Genomic DNA, 22,551 nt, shown 5'->3' with positions numbered 1-22,551 from the left:
GTGGTTTCTACACACAAACTGTGATACACAGTGTTTTTGTCGATGCAAAAGTGGAAGTTGCGGTTATGGCTGTGTGCTTCCCAGGCCACAGTGTACGGTTTTTGGGGGAGTTTGGAATACATTGATTGAAAGTGAATGGAACCCACTATGCATTGGTTGCTCATTTTGGATTCTACTATGTGGGTTTGAACTTGTATGGAGTACCTGCAATGCAGTGACTGCTTTTTGTTTGTGTTTGAGAGACTTTGGTGACACACGATCATGCCGCCATTATTGTTCTTCATTGTGGAGGGAAAAGTGCACAATATGTTACCAGAGTTTCCATATTGTTTGCGATGAAAGAGGCACTTGCCTAGGTCATGCACATGTTTCCGATCTAATGTATACATTTTGATCGCATTACGCAGACACAGATGTGGTTGCATTTCATTTCGTCCGGGAATGGAGAAAGCGCGGTACATTGTGAAGACGTCGATTTGTGCCTTTCCAGCTCTGAAAACAGCTTTTTTCATTGAACTTTTTTCCTCTTCCGGTTAATTTCCATTTATTTTGCTCCTGTAACACACCACACAGAAAGAAAGGAAGGCAAGGCCCGGTATGGAAGGGGCACATCCTACAGGGATAACATAGGGGAAGTGTACAAAGAGGGAAATGTTGGGTGGCCCTCAATTAAATAGCCATCAGTCATTGTCATGCTCCTGGACTGACCCTTCCCAAGCACTTCAAAGTACTTTTCCCTTTGTAGAGTCGCGCGTCGCAGTACATGCACAATACAATGCCCTTTGCCAGGTAGGGGTCTGCAGCGCAGCCTATGGTGTGCAAGGATGTTTTAAGGATCCGCTGTCATACACGACTGTTCCTGTTGGTGGCCGGAGCAGCTGTGCAGAATGCTGTACATGAAATTATCCTTGTGCACTGTTGGAAGGGCAGTACCCTGCCCACTGGTGCCTTGTGCTTCGATTTCAGTTCTCGTCACATGCAGTACAGACACTTCATGGTACGCCATTAGCCGTAGGACCAGTATTCCCGTCATGAATACATTCTGAAATAAAAGAATGCTTACAACAAGGTGAAACGCAGCTTCATTACGTGGAGCAAGAAGAGAAGTATTCAGCGAGACCCAGGCGGCTACACTTCTTTTCCAACCACCACTGATATTCTTTGCACTCCGAAGAATGTGCTGTTTGTTTACTTCTCTTTACATGCACTTATATGTGAGTGACCAAGGTGCATCAGCTCTGCCATTTTGCAGACTCAATGCAGACTGTTACACCTGCAATTAAATGTTTACTCCAACTGTTCGGCACGACGGCAAACCCTTGACACTTTCCATCACAGTGCTCAGTGCAGAGACGGTGTGTCTGTTTCACGGGTCATGGAAAGGCAAGCAGCACATCAATCAAATGAATGCGACATTTAACACGCCCACCGTACATTGGAGGTTGCTATGCGCCTCATAGAGCCAGGCGTGCTGCAGCCATACATTGGTAGGTCTGCACAGCAACCCACGCAGTAGCCATGACTGCTTGAAATACCGTAGCCTACCGTATGAATCCGTAGGCCTGGCGACAAGGACTGTGTTACCGGCACACAGAGGATGCCCTACGCATGTGAATAGCTGTGCAACAGACAGATGTGCGCTCCCACAAATACTGAAACGTGCATTGGAAGATGCAGCCAGTACTGGAGTCCTACAGAAACTTACATTGTGATTGCACATAAGCCAGCCAGGTGCGGTCTCCCTAGGAAACTTCCATATTACTCCCCTGCAGCCATCTGATACAGTACTGTGTGCCACAGACTCACCATGCATTGTTAACAGAAAAAGAAAAACCACTCACACACACTCCAACATTTAACATGTACACCTTCAATTTCTAAGATACACACACTGTTAGCAAAGGTAAGGGGTAGCACAAATGGATACATACACAGGGGAATTTGCCCTTTCAACAAGTTTGTCATGAGGGCAGCCAAGGATTCTATGCACAAATGTTGTTAACAGCACCTTATGGTTCAGTTGCTCTACCACAAACCTTTCACCTTCAAAGAAAACACTATGCTAAAGCAACATTCTGCTTCCAGTCCCCTACTAAAAACTTAAAACAAAAATAAGCGGGCACCACTTTTCTTTAGAAAATGTCTGTGTGAATTTTAACACTTTTTAGACAAAATCATTCAATAAGGATTGGCAGAAACTGAATGAATGCTCACATGAGCTGGCTGTGATAAGTCTGGAGACCTTTGGTGCCACCTATTGCGGCCAATACTCACACTTTCTATTATTCCCAGCCACAATTTTTTTCATAGCACCTTAACCTATAATTTACATTTGTTACCATTTTTAGTGCCTGTATCTCTTGATGACAGACACTGTTAGATTTCGTTTTTTCTCTATGTCTATGTTATTCGTAACATTTGTTTTGCATGTATTTTTTTATGTGACCACTATTTCTTTTTTACCCTCTACAGTGCTGGTAATTGTTTTTCAGGCCCCCAGATGCCCACACACCCCATATGCAGTGCTTTTGTGCTCTCGGAGCGATGCGGTCACGTGTCAATTTATTTCAGCGTCTCTATGGCAACACTTACATACAGCGTTGCGCCTTAATTCATAATTCACATTTGTTACCATTGTTAGTGCCTGTCTTTACTGATGACAGACACTGGGCCTCATTACACGTTGTGCCGTAAGGGAATACCGGTACCGGTAAAGAATTACTGGTACCGTTAATTTCCTAAGCCAATCACGCCCCGGACCCACCGCTATAGCGCACCCGTTAATTACGGTGCCACTAAGGCCCCAGGCCGGAATTAGCGCCATAGCGCTAATACCAGGCCATCACAAGCCATGCGGACATGGCATTAGCGGCATGGAAAACACCCAAAAACCCCTTACCGGCATGGCGCTAATAACGGCATCGAAAAGCACCCGTTAAGAGACCTGAGCAGTGTACCCATCTACCACAGGTGGACAAAATCAGCACAGGTGCATGCAATGGAGACAGGCAGCACAAAAGAGCACACCACACCCCTATCCACACCCCTTCCCACACCAAGATGGTCCCAATAGCAGCAGCATGACATGACATGACGGGCTAGACTACATGATAGCAGTGCAGCACCAACAACAGCCCGCACCAGAGGTGACCCGTAACAGGTACCCATTCCTCACACCATACAGGCGATGCCAGCTATCCACTGAGGAGGTGGCGCCCAACCCCTGTACGGAGCCCACAGAACCAGCAGGAAGAGGACAACAATATTTCACATCCCCGTACCTGCGTCGTGATAGAGCTGGCAATCAGCCTTCCAATGACAGTGCTCCGCTGCCTAAGCAGCCTGTGTGAGGCACTCCTGTACAGCCGTGTCAAAGTGGCAAAGATAACCATGGCATGTGTAGAGCATCAAAAAATGTGCATATGATGGAATGTGCCAATGCCACCTGAAATTGACATGCAACCACCAGAACAGCAGGATGGGGATGGGGTTGAGTAAGGATGGAATGCCCCGGCAGGACATGCAAGAGGCAATGCCAAGGAGGCACACAATGTGCGTCAGCATCTGATTCTGAAATCCCATCAGGCACAAAGGTGAAATAGCATGGACGGAGACGGATATTGTTGCCCTGGTGCATGTTTGGAGTCCCACAAAGCACCCTGTCCAAGATAAATGACACATACGCAATGATGGAGACCACGCTTGGGTTTGAACTTCAGAACAGTGTGTATTGAACAGAATGTGATAAGAAGTGCAACACCCCAACACACCCAAATCCACCCTTACCCCCCTCCCCCCAAAACACCCAAATGCACCCTTACCCCATCCCCCCAAAACACCCAAATGCACCCTTACCCCCTCCCCCCCAAAACACCCAAATGCACCCTTACCCCGCTCCCCCCCCAAAACACCCAGGTGAGTCTCATGGTGTCTACGTTTCTGGCACCACATGTGCCACCTGGTCCTTGGTGGAGCTAAGCATCAGGGCCTCCACCAACATTGGGTTGGTGTGATGTGGGCCGCCTCAGGCTGCACAGGGAGCGGCGCAGGGGGCTGGTCTGCTGGGAACTCGCTGAGGAGGAGGTTCCCAGTCGATCCTGTGTTGGGGGTTGGTGATGCTGCTCCATGATGTCCCCAATACGTAAAATGGCCTGGCGGAGTTGGCCCATCTCCTGGCATATCTTGTCAGTGCAGGCCTCAATGGCCTCCTTTGTTTGCCCTGCATATTTTTTAAGGTCATCCCTTAGACGGCCTGTCTCGGCCACATGCTGGGCGACCAGCGCAGTAATGTCTTCCTGCCTCCGGGTGATGGTTGCAAGGTCTGCCAGGGAGGTAGGTGCTGCTGGGCTGGACGGTGCGCCCTGGTCCGTGTTTCCGGCATCTGGTGAGGACAGCTGAGGGCTCCATGCACCTTCTACAGTGTGGGTGTCATGTGCTCCCTGGGTAGCAGATCCGGACGTTGCCCTTGGACTCCCCTCAATGGACCATGTTGGGCTGGGGTCATGGATGAGTTGTAGGACGTCGATTGCATCCTCCTTGTCAGTGGCCGGTGCGGTGGCTGCTGCCTCCCCAGTGGAGCTGGTGGCTGCGGAGTGCGTGCCCTCCGTGCTCATCTCAGCAATGATGGGGCACACTTGCGTGGGTTCAGCTACATCAGGAGCCGTGCCCTCAGGCTGTGATGAAATGGTGCTCCTGCTGCCCTTGGCCCTCTGCAGATGGACTGTCCTCCCAGTTCCCCTGGAGGTGGTGGCGGTGTCACCTCTCTCCTGCATTCTGGCTTTTTTGGCTGCTGGGGGAGTACCTGCTGCAGTGCTTGTGTCTCCAGTGTCTGTTGGTGATCCTGTGGAGGACATAAATAGGGTACATCATCGTTAATGGGTCTAGGTGCCTCATGCAGAATGTTCACGTCATGCTGCTCTATGCATTGGGGCCTATTCATCAGTGATTCCTGTAATGGGGATGTCGGGTTGGTCATGCATTGATGGGTCTGTATTGCACGTGTATATGGTGATGCATGCATGTATGTGTGTGTGTGTGTGTGGCAGGATCAATGGCCTGGTCATCGACACATGTTTGGGGTACCCCCTCACCCTTCACTGTGCTTTGTTTGACTTATACACTCACCTCCATCAGATGAGATGGCCACACCATGCTCCATGTCTCCGACCCCCTCTATGGCTTCGACTCCTATTGTGGAGGCACATGTCTCCTCCCACTCCATCTTCAGAGGTGATTCTGCGCCACCTCCTGTGGCCATTGCAAGGTTGCGGTTGACTGATAGGATATTCCGCACACGTAGCCGGAGGTCGTCCCACCTCTTGCGGCAGTCCTTCACACTGCGGGTGGTAGTGCCCACCGCACTAACTTTGCGGGCAACTTCGTCCCAAATGGCCTTTTTCTTGATGATAGCCTCCCGGCGCATATCATTGGCAAAGACCGCTTCAGCATTGGCTGCAAGTGTGCTAGTCAGCATTATGAGCTCCTCTGGTGTGAATTTCTCTTTCCGCTGTCGATCAGAGGTTTTTTTCAGGGCCTTTGACATCTTCAGGCAATCCTGGATGGTTTTTGGTCAGAGTTCTCTGGAAAGATGTCCTGGATGCAGAGGATGGGAATGGATTGTGTTTTTAAAGATGGCCGCCGTTCTCTTTCCCGTTCCTGTGCGATGAAGCTATTTCCGGTTCCGCTTTTTAACGGTGTCCACTAATAGCGGTGACCGCTATTTGCATGTTGCGTGAGGGAGGATGTGCTATCAGCACTTTGGTCGAGGCCGGTAATGGGCATTTTGTGGACTTTTGCGGCATGGCGGTAATGTCATTTACGGCATGGCGCTATGCTCGTGTCCGCGAACTCGTAATGGGACGCTATTAGCGGTCTTTTGCAAGGGCGGACACGCTAATAGCGCCATGCCGTAAAATTCCGATTTTTACCGCACAACGTGTAATGAGGCCCACTGTTAGATTTAGTATTCTCTCTATGTCTATGTTATTCGTTACATTTTTTGAGCATGCACTTTTTATGTGACCTCTATTTCTTTCTTACCCTCTACAGTGCTGATAATTGTTTTTCAGTCCCCTCAGATACCAAAACACCCCATATGCAGTGCTTTTGTTAACATGCCACATCGCGCTTGTTCCAGGGGCAATGTGGTCACGTGTCTATTTATTTCAGCGTTTCTATAGCAACGCTTACACACAGCGATGCGCCACAGCGTTTCCACAGCCGTCGCAGACTTTGATTCTGACCTTCAGGTACCTACTAACGCTGTCTCCCCCTTTTCCTTGACCGTATCTCCCATAACCTGCACTAAACACGTCCTCTTTTTAACAGATTGATCATTTGATTTAATCGCGTATCACACGCTGTTGTTACTCGTAGCAGACTTCACGTCTGCCACTGACTGTGCATTTTTTGCCCCGCTTGGCCACACACTTCTCGTGAGGTAACCTGCCTTTTTTCTTTTTTAACTATTGAGTAGTATTGTTGATTTCCTACATTATTTTACTCATTGGTTGTCCTCTTTTCTATCTTCATATCACCACTGACCTGAACCCGCCTCTGTTTTTGGTATGTGATTATTTATTTATCTATTTTTATGCCTTACTGTATGTTACAACACGCTGTGTTTCACTTCATGTTTTATGCTTTTATCTTTGGTCATTAGATTAGACTTACCGTGATGAAGGAGCTCTATGCTCCGAAATGCATTGGTATATTAGGTCTATTCAAAAAAATATGAGAAGTGGCAGCCGCGTCTTCACTAAGATGTGATTAGTGATTTCCTGTTTTTGATTTTTCTTGGAATTTATTTTTGATAAACATACTTTTCTTACCAAAACTCCGAATCCACTGGTATCTTTATTAAACCAATGTAGTTGAAAAAGTGATTCACCACTGTTACCAAACAACCTGCTTAGAACTACAAGACCCTTGTTGGGTTCATACGGAGAGCGGCTGTATGACTAGGTTTTCTATCTAGTCTTTTGCTTCACCACCCTACTAAAAACCTATCAGATTCACTAACAAAAAACACTGCTAACAGGACTTTATGGTTAAGTTGCGCCACTAAAAACCTATCACCTTCACTGAAAAATCTATACTGAAGGAACTTTCTGGTTCCACTGCCCTACTAAAAACCTATGAAATAAACCAACAAAAAACATTGTTAAAGGGACGCTATGGTTAAGTTGTACTACTAAAAAACCTATGAAATTCAATGGAAAAACGTTGCTACACAGACGTTATGGTTACAGGTAAAACCGGAAAACCCCTGAAATTCGCCAGTTATGGTAAGGTACACAACCTCATATTTCGAGTTCTTAGAGATATTCCTTCGGTAGCGTAGAAACTGACTTAGAGGGACACTGTCAATTGTTCTCTGTGGGTGGAAGCTGGTCACCAGTACTAGAGACTCCGCTGTGGACCGCTTACCCCCTATGCCCAGTGTCCCTTGACCTCACTCACACGTCTGGGTGAGTCACTGCTTTTCTGACAGCAGTTGTGTTTCAATTATGAATTTTATCTGGTCCATCTGATTGATTACATCCATTGACCCTTACAGGTTTCTTCTCTGGTTCCAGCATACGGAACCTGGAGGTTAGTTTGTAGTTTCTCTCAATTCATTGTTCTATAACGATCTGAAATTGAAACCTAATATTCTAGATACTGAATGCCTATATTTTTACCACCTTATAGGTGTCACGTCTCCCAGTGTGCCCACTACTAGGCAACCCACTAGGCAACCCACGATCAGCCACAGTTTACCTGGCACATCTTTCGCTGCACATCGGGGCACAAGAACACCACCATCTGCTCGACACTGGAGAAAGATGACTGGTTTTCCAGGTGTTTTCCGACCTTCATTGTCCTGGCAACTCCCGTGGAAACTCTCGTATGCTTTGCAGCATCGCAGAGGAACACGGCGATTCACGTGTCACGTGAGGTGAACTGCTGCCAATCACGTTCATCCTCTGCCATCATGTGATTTTCCCAAGCTGCCGCGTTTTTGCATCATGTGACTACAACTAACAGTCAAAAGCGCCAGAAACCACGGTGGCAGCGCTTCTCAGCTGCTTCTCGTAAGGACTGTTTGGCGTTATCGTTTTCATCAAGGATTCATTGGCTCTACGACCACGGACTGTTTTTGGATACTCTACTTCTTCTTGGCCTCATCTGTTACCTTTGCCCTGGAACTCTTCTTGCTTACTTGTAAAGATATTCGACCCTGCACCTCCTCCATGGATTGCTTAAACGGACTATCCCTTTGCTTGGACCTTATGCTTTGAACTGGTTTTTACCCCATAACGTGTTTTTGGACTCCTCTTTGGACTCCTCTTGTGCCAACTTGCCCAGGTGTGGAACTACTACCCAAGCCTCTCTGAAACCCGGCCCACTGTCCCTGCTGGTTGCCCCTAGTGCATTACGACCTGACCCACAGCTCATCTAGGTAAGCCTTGCTACAATCAGTTCCGTATTGCTGTGTCCATATTGCATTAGTTGATAACCGTCTATTGCCTTACAGCGGTCAAAGGGGTTCTTCCGGCGTTTCCTGGTTCCAGTTGACGGCTCACCACACCTGTGGCCTCAAAGATTGCACAGACAGTATTTGGTCATTCTGTCTGTGTGGTACTTGGGGACGGGGGTATTCAATAATCGGCACGACCATCAAGATCAGAACAGTAGGGTTCTACATATGAAGTATATCGCATAGGAACATATTGCTCCTACTACGGGGATGGATTTTGAATCCGAAACACGTTGGTCACAGAGACATCAATAAGGAGCTATTTTGGTGTTGTAAATACTATATGACAATTGCCTAAACTCTAGTGTGAATGCTGTAAAACTGAGCTCAAAGGCACACTTGTGTTGAGAATTTTGTTGACCATTTATATGTTTGATTTTCTTTACTTGAACCTGGCACTGACTACTGAGGGTGCCAACATAAATTATTTGGTTTGATTTATTGATTTCTTTTGTTTGAATAAAAATCAATGTGATTCTGTGTTTAAAATCACAAATATCAAAACTGTGTGATTATGTTTAATCCAATATGTTATTGTGCATACTGAAAGACTTTATGCAAGCATATTTACCCTGGATTTCGGTGGAGTAACTGCATAGATAACTACACAAATCCCTACAGGCACGCTGTCCCCCAAGGAGTGCATTTTTGGCCACTGTGTAGTGATACATGGTTTTGTTTTTGTGCTGTTATTTCTGTCCCAAGTGGCCTTGTGACGTTTGCCCCTTGCACCTGAAATTCTTTCAAATTATGTACTAGATAAGCTAACCTCACTTTTTCGAATTGTAACACAAATTTGTAGATATATGTAACATTCTCCTTGAGGTTTTACTGATAGGAGACCATACAGGTCAGTGCACCCCTACCATCCCCTTCATATTGAAGTTTACAGCGATCTCACTTTCAGGGTAGCTGGTATAAGGTAACAGGGTGATTAGACAGAATTACAAGGAGTATGGGACCAGCTTATGGGTGGAGCACCAGTTGAACAGATGCATGCAACAATCAGACCACAGAACTAGGTTTGCCATCAAAAGCATGTACATTTTCAAAAGTGCTCACTCATCAATCTGGTTCATCTTCCCAAACAAAATCGAACAGTTGGCACTATGAGATTCAGATACGCCAACCTAAGCTTTACTGTAAAGCAGGGAGACCATGCAGTGTTTTACAATAGCAATACTGCAATTATGCAAATTTGTAAGAACTTAAGGTTTAAGAATGGAATTGCAGGACTGTTTAAAAAAAACAAAGTTAAGACATCCTGGTCTTTGTCAGATAGGACATAGTTTAATAAAAGTGTCAAACCGATAACTCTTGTTTGCAATTATTTGAAAGACATTCTTGCCTAGTACTCCTACACAGGCCTTCGGCACTTAAGAATGGAGGAGATGATTACTGCTGCACTCTCTCTCCATAAGTCCCCTATGAACTTGCAGTGAACAGTGAAAAAAGGGTGGATAGAGCCCAGAGGGCTAGAGGAATGCAGGGTGAGCAGTGCTTTCACTGAAAAGAATATTTTAAATAGCTAGCGTTGCTACACATGTGTCGGTTTAATTAGCAAACCTACAGATTTGCATTGCAAATTGCTACGCGACACTGCTTAATTTATGCTTTGTACTAATAAAAAAATAAAATGTTTGCTACTGTGTTTAATGGCTCGTGCTTTCTATGTAAACCAAAGACACTTAGCAGATGCAAGACACATTACTCTGACTTCAACTGAAACTACTTTAAAAAAACAGAACAGGCGATGTATGTTACAGTTGGTTCAAAACAAATCTGCCATAAAATAAACATGGGTATGAGTAACATAGAAAACTAAGAAAACTGTCAGACTCTGCCGCAATGCAAGTATACATCTGCACAGTATCTGAAGACACATGGCTAAGGATACTGCTGCAGTTACAGATTGAGATAGATGATCTAATGGTGAAAATACACAAAAGCATTGCCAAACTTTTTCCATGTGTTACATTTTTTGCTTAGTGTGACGTGAGAGGAAGATATCTGCGAGAAGAACAACCTACAACAACGTTGAACAAACAAATCTTACATCAAATAGAGATGGGAGATCAAAAGGACAAAAGAAGAAACAGAGTGCAAGTTGAGAATGAATAGAACCAGGCCCCTAATGGCCTGCAAGAGTGTGGGTTTTGAAAATATGCCTTTCCAATGTCTAGCAAAAGCAGCAGCGTAGGCGAGACTGAGGCCGTCAAGAAGAGTGTTCCACCCTTTAAGAGACATTGAGGAAAATGATTGATATTCTGGTTTGGCTATGTAGGAAGATTAGGGAGAAGATCCTCCTCTTTCCATTTACATGTGCGAGTATTAGAACCATTAGATGTGCTCTGAAATACCCATCAGCTGTTGCAGAGCCGACAGTCTTAGCTGGACTCCAGAGCTAGATTTGTATTGCACCAAGGCTGAGAAATCGATACAAAGATGGGTTATCAAGACCCCCATAAGTATGAAATCCTAAATCTCAGTCTTTCTCGATTTCTTGTTGAGTCAAAGGATAGATATGTCTAATACTCCTTTGGCTGATAGACCAGGGATTTTTCAGATTTATGACTGCCAACCAAGGATGGCATTGACTTTTCTTAAGCTCATGCCAGTTCCATCTGAAGTAGTTCAAGGTTGGGAATATTGAAGGTCAAAATGGTAAGTTGAAATTAATTGTCGGAATGTGAGGGGGAAAAGATATCTAAAGAAACGACCCAGATGAAATTGGATCTCAAACTGAGTTTAAGACAAAAAATGGTATGTAGGTTATACTGGAGTCGCAAGAGAAAGCAATTGCTAGGTCTCCAGGAGGATCATCACTGTTGGGGCTGTGGGGAAGGAGAAGGAACACATTCTACACATGTTATGGGGCAGTTCGAGAGTTATGTTGTTTTGGAAGGAAGTCCTTGATCGAATTGAAATGGTTGTGAATACTGAGGTTTTGAGGTGCTCCAAATACACATCACGGAGGCTGAGTAGATGTTATATTCGAGTGGACCATTATTTGAGGATGTGGGTTGTCAGAGCATTTGTGGTTGCCCAAAAACAGATACATAATGTATGCAAAATAAGGAAAAAGCCACAAATTGATACTTGGTTGAGTGAGTTAGTTGTACTATCCAGATATGAAAAGGTGATGTTTTAAAGTAGAGAATGCTATGATGATTATGTCAATATTTGGGCATCCTTCAATGATGTAAATGGTAAATCTGATGGTTGATTGTTTAATGGTGCTTAACTATATGTTTGTGCATGACTGGTTTTATCCATTTATTTACATATAGTTTTATTCCTTTGTTAGTTTTGTCTGTTCGCTGGGCTGGGTTTCTATTATATATGGATTAATTGAAGAGAGAGGGGCGCCCGCTACCTTTGTAAGACTATTTTTTAAGGAACCTGGGATTGGTAACCCTAGGTCTCCTGGGGGCAACCAGACGTGGTCTCCCTCTCACTGTGCTCAGAGAGGCATCAGCTTCACCTCACTGATGATCCCCAACAAGGGTGAAACACGTGTATGGGGTTGCTGGTGGTACTCTCGTTCAGATTCAAATTGCCATTGTATTTCGGTGCTGGACTGCCCCAGGGCAGGACAAAGACTGATATGCAAATGGATATTTCCCATCTGTGAAAGGCACAGTGAGTAAAAGCAGTGGCTGCGAACTCTCAAGTGGTTAATAACCACTGAACAGGTTATCATGTCTGTTCTTGCGAGAGAGGGGCGCCCGCTACCTTTGTAAGACTATTTTTTAAGGAACCTGGGATTGGTAACCCTAGGTCTCCTGGGGGCAACCAGACGTGGTCTCCCTCTCACTGTGCTCAGAGAGGCATCAGCTTCACCTCACTGATGATCCCCAACAAGGGTGAAACACGTGTATGGGGTTGCTGGTGGTACTCTCGTTCAGATTCGAATTGCCATTGTATTTCGGTGCTGGACTGCCCCAGGGCAGGACAAAGACTGATATGCAAATGGATATTTGCCATCTGTGAAAGGCACAGTGAGTAAAAGCAGTGGCTGCGAACTCTCAAGTGGTTAATAACCACTGAACAGGTTATCATGTCTGTTCTTGCGAGAGAGGGGCGCCCGCTACCTTTGTAAGACTATCCTTCAATGATGTAAATGGTAAATCTGATGGTTGATTGTTTAATGGTGCTTAACTATATGTTTGTGCATGACTGGTTTTATCCATTTATTTACATATAGTTTTATTCCTTTGTTAGTTTTGTCTGTTCGCTGGGCTGGGTTTCTATTATATATGGATTAATTGAATTGTAGTTTTCTGTGTGCCCTTCACATAGTATGAATTCTGTAATATCGTAAAGTATTGCATTGAATTTATTCATCTGTTTATTACTTATTCTTGAAAATGTATGTTGTGTCAATAATTCTCTATGTATTTTATTAATGTATGAATGTACTTATGATGCCATTTTAAATGTGATGTACTGTTATGGCTTGAGTTGACTAAAGTTAATGAGAATATTATAGCCAAAGAAAATGTTCAGCAGCATCCTGGCTTTATTTCGTGTACTAAGTGAAGACCCAAATGCTGACATACATTCACTTCTGTAAGGGTGGAGAAAAAGGAGACTGACACAGGTGGCACAGTGATTGCTATAGACTTATTAGCATAGAAATAAAGAATAAAACCTAGCTATCCCCATCTCTGAGGGGTTTCTTCTCTGCCTCAAGTAAAATACTAAAGGGGTCTGTCAGAATGTCCTTGTAAACTAAAGAGTCCACTGTCCTGTGTCAAAATCTCCAATTCTGTCCCTTGCACTTATAACTAAACTAGTAGGTTATGTCAATGTTCTTGGTCCAGGAGAATAACTTGCTTCTCCGGACTGGGTGTCACAGTTCTGCTTAGTGCCTTGACGCCTCTGGGCTAAGTGTGCTTTACAAATGCCAAATAAATAAGTGCTTAACCAGGGAGAATTACTCCCTTCCCCTGGTCCCAATACTTCACAAACAAAGGACTGCCAATCCTATAACACTATCAGAAGGTTCAGAGTTTCTTCACTCCAGGGGGAATGGCTCCTTTCCCATGGCGGACAGGTTCCATACTCAGTTCTCTCAATTGTCAAGAGAATGACTCCCTTATCTTGACTATGGCTTTTCTCCAACACCGGGGAATGACTCCCTTACCCAGGCTTCTTGGGTTTTCCCTGTCGATGTAGCAATGCCAGGCGAATGACTCACTTCTCCTGGTATCTTCGTTTCACTGTCACATTACCCTTGGTGATACTCCGGGGCAATGACTCCATCCCTCGGATGATCCTTGTTTCACCGTTTTCCTTCTTTCTTAACAGTTCATGTACAAGTATAATCCTTGACCCAGGTTTCCCCAATACAGTCACTTGGTCCCCTTGCTTGCCAAGTACAACCACACAGAAGAGAAATTGCCTCTGTAACTGTCAGGGTATCAGACCCTTCTTTTCTGTTTGTTGAGGTTTCCCCTACCCAGTCTCTCGCGCCACCTTAGCACCTTTCTGCCTTTTCAGTGAACCTGTAGCTGCCTGCTTGCTACTAGGCAGTGAGAGCTGCCTCCGCCCGCCTGGTGTGTCCCCGTGTCCCCTCTGGCTTTCCCGTACCACTGTTACCTTGCTTCGGGACTCAGTACCTTGACAGGGCTTCCTGGGGCTGGCCTCCACCTCTGCTTTACCGGACTCTCGTTGGGGCCGTGTGCAGTCGTCCAGCATCTCCTGTTCTAGGGCTGCCCAGTTTCCCTTCTTCTGAGCAGCTGATGTGGCTCTACTTCTGAGAAGCACCCCAGTAACGTCTTGAGCCTCCCTGCCTGCGTCCTATGATTCGCAGCGGTTCCCGGACAGGATTCGAATCTCCGGCGCTGGAGATCGCTTGCACCTGATGCCTCCTTCGCTGGATTTGCCAAAAGGTCTAGTCCTTTGTTGACCTTTATACTATGTTGCAAGAGCAATCTTGGAAAAACAGTTTAGTCCTTCTTCTGTTTCCCAGGTGTAATCTTCATCATTCTGCAGGGCCAACTTGTTTCAGTCCTAGATCTACTTGGGTCTAGTATGTTCTTTTCATCCCAGTACTTCCCAGATGGGTCTTACAGCAGTATATGTTTCTACAAGGTACTGAGCTCTCAGAAGAGGAAAAAGAGTGATGTGTGGTTGTGTGGTGTCGCTTGCCATACCCTAGATGGTCGTCACTGTCCGCGGAGGAGGGTTGGGGGGAGGGAAGACCCTCTCCCCATGAGATCCTCCCGCTCTGCACCACCCCCCCAGGGGGACCGTTTGGTAGCGGCCTCACCATCCAGGCCTTTTACTGCGGGTTGCCTTGGAACTCCCCAATTAAAAAATTACAAAAAGTAATCCAAAGAGGAGTGTACACCAAGCAAGAAGGAACGCAATTTATTCTGGGTTCAGTCAAAGCTGGGAAAGCAAAATTCATACAGAATGCGGAACAGAACTGCATGAAAGGGACTGGCAAAGATACGCCCTTAAAACTAAATCTTTTATAATCATACAAACTAATTAGCATCAAACCACATTGCAACATTAGGTTAGTCCTCCAAATGAGGCTTATTGGTAGAGCTAGGCCACTCCCTATAGTGGGGCATACATTATTCTGAAATTATTGGCTCCCGCAATCCTCGCCACACCACCCTCGTCCACCTCCGTAATGTCACAGTCCGACCCACAATACCCACATCATAGTGCCAAAACATTGAGACATTTGAGATGGCCAGCGGATCTTTATTCATATGCCGGCGGTCATCTCCATCCGTTTCTCATGGGAATACAACCGATCAGGACAATCCAAGAGCCTTGAAACATTGACAAGTTACTGTCTTTATGTTATGTGCTGCTGGAAATGCATTGAAGGGACAGGACCTCCATGTCCTTGTCCTGTACTCGGCTGAACTCGTTAAAATCTACAAGGAGTTGGCCAATCTTGTTGCAGTCTCTACCTCTCCTGTCCCCCCTCCCAGGCCCTCGCACAACCCTAGCTTCTCATTTCATCTCTAAAACCGAGGACATCCGGTCCACTCTCTCGTCCACTCCTCCTCAACCCTCTACTCTACACTCTACCTCCAGCCCCCCTGTGGCCACCTCTCCTCCCTCTTTCTCTTCCTTTCCTCTGTTCTTCCCGGATGAGGTTTCTAGAGGAATCCGATCTATGAAAGTCTCGTTAAAACAGGTTCTTCCCTGTTCTTCCAAAATCATCAAGGACCACATTGACACCCTCACTCCTGCCCCTGCTGACTTCTGCAACCACCCCTTCGCCACTGTAGAATTCCTTTCCCCCCCCTGAAGTACTCTCTTGTGCACCCTCTTCTCAAGAAAACCTCAGCCGACCCCTCCTGCCAGGCTATTGTCCTATCTCCATCACTCCTTTCCTGGTTAAACTCCTGGAAAAGGTGGCCATCTCCCAGCTTAGTCTTCACACTGAATCTGTTGGTTGTCCCCATGAACATCAGTCTGGCTTCAGAACAGCCAGAAGCGAAACTGTTCTCCTGAACATCCGTGAAGACCTGCTCTATAACCTTGTTTCTAATCTCCCCTCTGTCCTCATCTTACTCGATCTCTCTTCTGCCTTTGACACTGTCAACCATGCGATCCTACTCAAATCGTCTCTGTGATAACCTGGGTATCACTGATCAGGCCCTGGCCTGGCTGACCTTGTTGCTCTCTGATCGACCTTGCCAGGTCCAACTTGGGTCCTTCCTGTCCTCTAACTCACTCTCTACCTATGGTGTTTCCCAAGGATCTAACCTCTCTCCCTGGCTGTTCAACCAATACCTGGGACCTCTCGCCCACTGCATTGCCGCTCTCTGCTCCAACTTTCAGTGCTATGCGGATGACACTCAGCTCGTTTTCAGACTCCCCTCTGCCACCTCTTCTTCTCTCATCTCTGACTGTCTGCTATCCAGGAGTGTTGTGCCACCAATGATCTCTGCCTTAATGCCAGTAAGACAGAGATTCTCCTCATTGGCACACCTGCTCCCTCCTTTCCTGTCACTCTCTGGCCGGCCTACCTTGGCTTTCTTCCTGCTCCCACCTGTGAGGCTAAGAACCTCAGGGTCATCTTCGACTCCACACTCCCTTTTCTCCTCACATCTTTGACGTTTCTAAGAAGTCAAACTACCAACTGAACCTCCTCAGAGGTATTCTTCCTTTCCTCTCCTTCCCCCAGAAGCTCACTGACTCTAGAGCTCTGGTTCTCTCTAGGCTGGACTACTGCAACAGCCTCTTTCTAAATCTGCCTGCTTCTACTCTCCGCCCTCTGCAACTCATCCAGAACAGGACTGCGAGACTTGTCCTTGGCCTCAATCCCAGAGATCGTATCTCTCCAGAAGTGAAATCTCTGCATTGGCTCCCAGTGGCTGCAAGGATTGCGTTCAAGGCCCTGTGCATTGTCCACAAGGCCTTCTGGGCCTGGGTCCTCAAAACCTCAAACTCTCTATTCGTAAATACCTTCCTACTCGAGCTCTTCGCTCCTCCACCTCCCTCAGGGTCAGTCCCTTCTGCAAGCAACAAGTTGGTGGTAGATCTCTTTCTCCAGCTCCGGAAGCACCTCAAGACATTCCTCTTTCTACTGCCCTGCCTCGTCCCTTGCCGTCACCTGCTGATTTCCTGTCTGATACTGCACTGGTCACCTGGCTACCCTCCCCTGCACTTGTGCAATCTCAATGTCACTTGGCCTAGTAAGATTGTTGTCTCTGTCCTCCTCTGTTCCCCCTTCCTTGCCTCGTCGCACCTTGAAACACATGTGTATAGACCCGTTACAAATGCCATATCATATCATATATCATATGTGTGTTCGGTTTTGTTTTCTGCACAGGAGTCCAGTTGGGACTTCTGAAAGTGCAGCTCTTCCTCTTTTTGGTTGTGGTGAACAGAGACTCTTGGGATACCGTTAGGGGACCCATGGGTGGGGGTACAACTAGTGTGTGTTTTTGGGCACCTGTGTGTAGCCCACAGACCAGGGTATGCGCTGGTGGCAGCTCCATGCTGAACTTGACAGGTGCTCTGAGTATCCTCCATTTTGGGATACCCAGGCCCTGCCACAGGAATCAGTGGATTCCCGATAGGAGACAAGATGGCCCCTGGGGCCTCTTGCATTCTATTGCCCGTTACCTTGTTTTCCCAAGGTTCTGGGAAGCCCTGACTCTGTCCCTTCCCCTGGCGCGCTGTTGGGTGAAGAACCATATATGGTATTCTGAGGGAAGTCCAGGCCAGACTGGCTGGAGCTTTCCCAGTGACTGTATGTTGTGGGTACACCCTTAGGGTGGGACCTGTGTGAATAGAGTATGTGACCAATATGCATTCTATATTACTGGTGTCAGGTCTCTGTGTGTGTGTGACACAATGAATGAGAAAGCCCTGCCAAACTGACATGAATGCAGTGTGGTGTGCTGAAAGGCTGAATGCTTGCCCCAATCCACATTCCTTGTTCTGGGTGGAAGTGAATAGCCTGATTAGCTGCCTGCCTGCATGAATGCCCTTCAGTCTAATTGACTGACTGAGCTTGGCTCAGCAGAGTGAATAAGGGACAGATGTGTATACCTGGGTACCTCTCACTTCCCAATTTGTTCAGAAGCTGGAGTTGAAACTTCAAGCTGCTTATCCTTGAAGCCCAACTGAAAGAAGAAGAATTGCTGCTGCTTTCCTTCGACCCAATCTAAAAGCTGTTGAGTCCATCGACGACTGATCCAAGAGAGGGTCTGGCTAGGAGACTTCTCCTCGAGCTACGAGGGAACATCGTGCAGAAGCTGATCTTCATCGAGGTACCTTTGAAGCCAATCCCGAAAGGCTGTCGACCGGAGAAAGGGTTCACAAGGGAATCTTGAAGTAAAGCACCAGGACATCGAGGCCATCAACGTCCATTGCCGTCGACCGGTTTCGGAGTATTTCCGTAACCGCTGGAAGCCAGTCGAGCCGTGTTGCCCAGAAGCGGAGACTGCTTGACGCTGTGCTGCTCGACGACCGGAGCCGTAATGTTCCACCTTGCCCAAGGACATTGAACAAAGGGCTCCCTTGCCATCACCGCCGACTGCTTTGTCCTGCCGGAGAAAGTCAAGGTCGTCGGCGACCGAGGAGAATCTTCTGGTGGGTTTCCCGACACCCGAAGTCAACAAAGACACCGAAAATGTGACGATCCGAAGTCCAGTCGGGGCCTGCGTTCATCACGGAGTCTTCTTTGCGGCACGGAAATCTTTGCATCGCGGTGGACCGCACGCATCTTCTTCACAGGACTTCCACGATTGAACGTCAAAGAGCACTGCAAAGGTCGAAGCTGCAGTCGCAACGCAAGTGTTCACCTTTCTTCGAGGAATCTCGACGCCCTGCGGCTCCCGCTTTAAAGGGAGTCCACTCTCACGGGACCTGTCAAAAAACTCTTAACTTAGGTACATTGGGGTAGTTGCACATTTTGACCAGGAAACAGGACTATTTAAACATTAATGGACTGAGCTTGTTAATACTCTTTATTACAGGTTGCCCAGGTGGGGGGACCCTCACTCAAAATTGTGCTTTGGTAGAGATGGAAACCTTTCTTGCCTTCCTTCCTATTATCTATGATTTGTATGCCATTATAACTGTCAGCAGTTGATGCAGTTTAAAGGAATCAATAGCCAAGTGTGGTACCACATAGACATTGTATATATTTGCCATATTAGAATTGCCAGAGTACAAAGTGTGTTATTAATTGATGTATATATCTTGAAACATATTTTTATATAAAGAACTGTTTTAGCACATAACATAGTATGTAGACATTCCTTTGTGGGGGTTAGGGGACTACACTGTACTTAAGAACTAGCCCGCATTACCTCCTGAGAGCTTAAGCCTTGGTTGCTCGTCCAAGCTACCAAATAGAGAACCTTGGCTGGGGTGCTCTGTGCTTCTACTCTGCCATATAGAGGGCAGGAGTACAGATACACCCTCCAGTCTTTACATGTTACATCTTAGGAACTCTTCAGACCGCTTCCCAGGCTGAAATGTGGACAAGAGGCTATTTGAAGCCGCCATGGGGCATTTTGAAACAGTCAGTAGACCAGTTTCATTAAACTAATAGGCCAAAATTATAAAATGTTTGTGCATTCACTGCCTTTCCCCGGCACCCATGACCTTCGCTTCCTGACCTCGAAAGTATCGAAGGCTTTTCACTTCTTACTGTATAATCTTGGGAACAGGTAATTTGCAATGTGCTGCCAGCCTGTGCAGTTACTAAGCAAGTTAATAAAATGTGGATTTGTGTCTAATGAAAAGCATGCTCTGAGGCTGTTTATAGTGCCTCGGTCTAATGTTAATCCCTGTATACTTACCTGTAACCCACCTTTGTTGCCTATATGCTATTTGTATGAAACACAATTATTTAGGGCATTCTCCAGGCTAGTGCATAGAACTGTGTGGCTATCAACAAAGCCCCCTCCCCTTTTAGTGGGACAATCCCTCAGCTGATAGGTTTGCATGTTTTTACTGCGCTGAATTTGCATTTTTACCACAGCCTCATGGGAAGGGGTTCCCCCCTTGGGGAGAAGTGATGGCATCTAGGGATTCGTCACACTACAGACATGTAGAAAAAGACAAGTGTCTTCTTTGATCTAAAGAAAACATGTTTAAAATTTCAAAGGAAATACAAGGACATAAAACATCTGCAGGATACATAGTAAATACCACAAGAAAGACCATGACCAATTAAGAGATACCCACTCTCCCTCGACAGTGCCTAGAAGACAATCTTATAAATGAATCATCAGAATGTGATACTTCTAACTTTAAAGGTGCAAGCAGGTATATCTATTAACCTCACACAAGTTGATACTGGGCTGGATTGGCATCCCAAAAAAGGACAACCCTTACAATTTTATTGCATGGAACCTGGCGTAAAAAACAGAACAAACTGTTAAGATGCCAAATTAGCAAAGAAAAAAATATGGGACGGTTGGAGGATACACATCTTTTTTTCTTCATGTACAGGAGTGCGTGAACATGTGAAAAGGGTTGCCAGGAGCAGGATAATTAAATAATGCTCTTCAAAATCACTGCCAATACTGCTACATTACCTTTTTGTTAGGTTACGCTTAACAAATGAATCTTGTAGTTTCAAACTACCAGCTCACACAAGATCGGCCATTAACTTAAGCAGGCCAGATCAAAGTAAAATGTCTCAGCCAAACCAATTGGTCAACAAAGGCCAATGTGGGAACATGCACATGGGTGCTCTCAGCTGTAGGCAACAGTTTAACAGAGGCAGGTACTGAGCAGAATGGTGCAATTGGTTTGGGCTGCCTGATGGCATTGCCATGAAGGCAGCAGAGAAAAAGTATGCGCTCCTAAGGAAAAATGGGAGTAGTTTGTGAAAGACCCACAAGGCCATGGGCATAAGTAATAAGCAGTAGAATACCGCACCAACCACCTAGATGACAGTTTTGCCCCTGTCAACTCTACCAGCAACGTTTAAGATAAAGTGTGTGTGTAAGTGTTTAAGTGTGCGTGTGTCAATGCTTGAAGATCCCAGAGAACACATGAAATGCTTAGGCCCAGGATGACAGATACACAGCAAGAGTACAACCTTGTCTTCAGCCATCTCCTTGAGGATCATTTGCAACATTGATAAACACTTGCACGGAATGAAAAAAATAGGAATTGGCCAACAGCAGAACAATTGGCCAACAGAAGAACACCAAGTTCAGGGCCCCAACGGAATCAGCAAAGTACTTGAAATGACATGTCCTGCAAACCTATTATCTGAAGCTTGCATAGAGTAGCTACATTGAACGTGTAAGCCTGCACAGTAACCTTATATCAATGCCACACACACCATAGAAACCTCCAATTCACTCGACACAGAATATTGTATGTGGATGCTTATGTGCAAAGATCACAAATTATTACAAAAGCAAGTACATTCAACTGGAATATTAATTGTAGTCCTCTGCTTCACAGGATACAAAAAGGCCCTATATTCAATATATTGCTTCAAACTCTGTCCAGATTTCTATCATGTATTGTGTCTGGTTCTTTTACTTAATTTGTTTCAGAACTTAAAAGATGTCTTATCAGATAAAAAAACTTGATATTAACCTTATTTTTTCTGGGTGCGTTATATCCCCTCACACAAATATCTTCAAAAGATTGTTACACTTGACCAAATCTTTAATTGAAGTTTTTCTTTTCACTAATCCCCTTCATCCAAAATCTTCATTCCTTTTGGCTTATGCAATCCTCAATATGCACTTCACTACTTTTAGTAGCTCATCGGTAGACAAATGCACCGAAATGGTCAGAATAGCATATACATATCAGAAGGAAATGTATCCAATTATAATATAGATTAAAATTTTGTAAACACCTAAATGAGACCATTAACAAACCTACAATTATTCTTTTGATGTAGGCGTAATTTTTAATTATTAATGTTCTTATGATGAAAGGTATGTTTCTTTTTTGTAGATTTGTAGGCATCTATAAAGAAGAAATAAAGGAAGGGTCATAGTTATATTTTTTTCTATTACACGATTTGTGCCATTTATATGTCTACGCCTATTTAATTTAAGTTAGTATTTCCTTGAGAAGACTACTTAAGTGTAGGCCTGGAATATAAAGTAATAACAAAAGAATGCTGAATATTACATTATTGTTTGCCATGACGATTTGAAGAACTGAGGGGGTAGGGTGCCTAGCTGTTCCTCAGCGAGCACTTGAATTTTGCACTCTAAGAAGGAAACCCCGATTTAAAAATGGCACCTGTTCTATAGAGCAATGTGACACATCATTGCGCTACGCATGCAAAAGCGTCATAAAAACAGTGTGCATTTTAATAGACATCCATAACATGAAACCGTGATGGATTATATCGATATAAATTAGCAAAGTTATTAATTTAGAGAAAAAGTAACTGCTATTCAGACAATCCCTTAACATCTACTGATCTGAAGGTATCTGTATAACTTAGATAGTTGAACTTGAGTATAAAATAATGTTATATGACAAGATACTGGACGATGTACTAGATATAGTATGTTAATTAACATTATACATTTAGCTAATCCTAG

The 22,551-nt window shown here is 45.3% G+C and overlaps 1 protein-coding gene across 10 annotated transcripts in view; it reads right to left on the bottom strand.

The window, feature by feature from the left end:
* Positions 1-22,551, bottom strand: part of CCDC28A (coiled-coil domain containing 28A) — a 414,393-nt gene that overhangs the window by 263,993 nt on the left and 127,849 nt on the right. The gene's annotated exons all lie outside the window — the stretch shown is intronic.

Source organism: Ambystoma mexicanum, chromosome 4q, assembly GCF_040938575.1.
Source record: "Ambystoma mexicanum isolate Mex_15411 chromosome 4q, UKY_AmexF1_1, whole genome shotgun sequence".
In the NCBI taxonomy this organism is placed as follows: domain Eukaryota; kingdom Metazoa; phylum Chordata; class Amphibia; order Caudata; family Ambystomatidae; genus Ambystoma; species Ambystoma mexicanum.
Note: the sequence above shows the minus strand (reverse complement) of the source record. Positions and strands in the feature narration are given on the sequence as shown.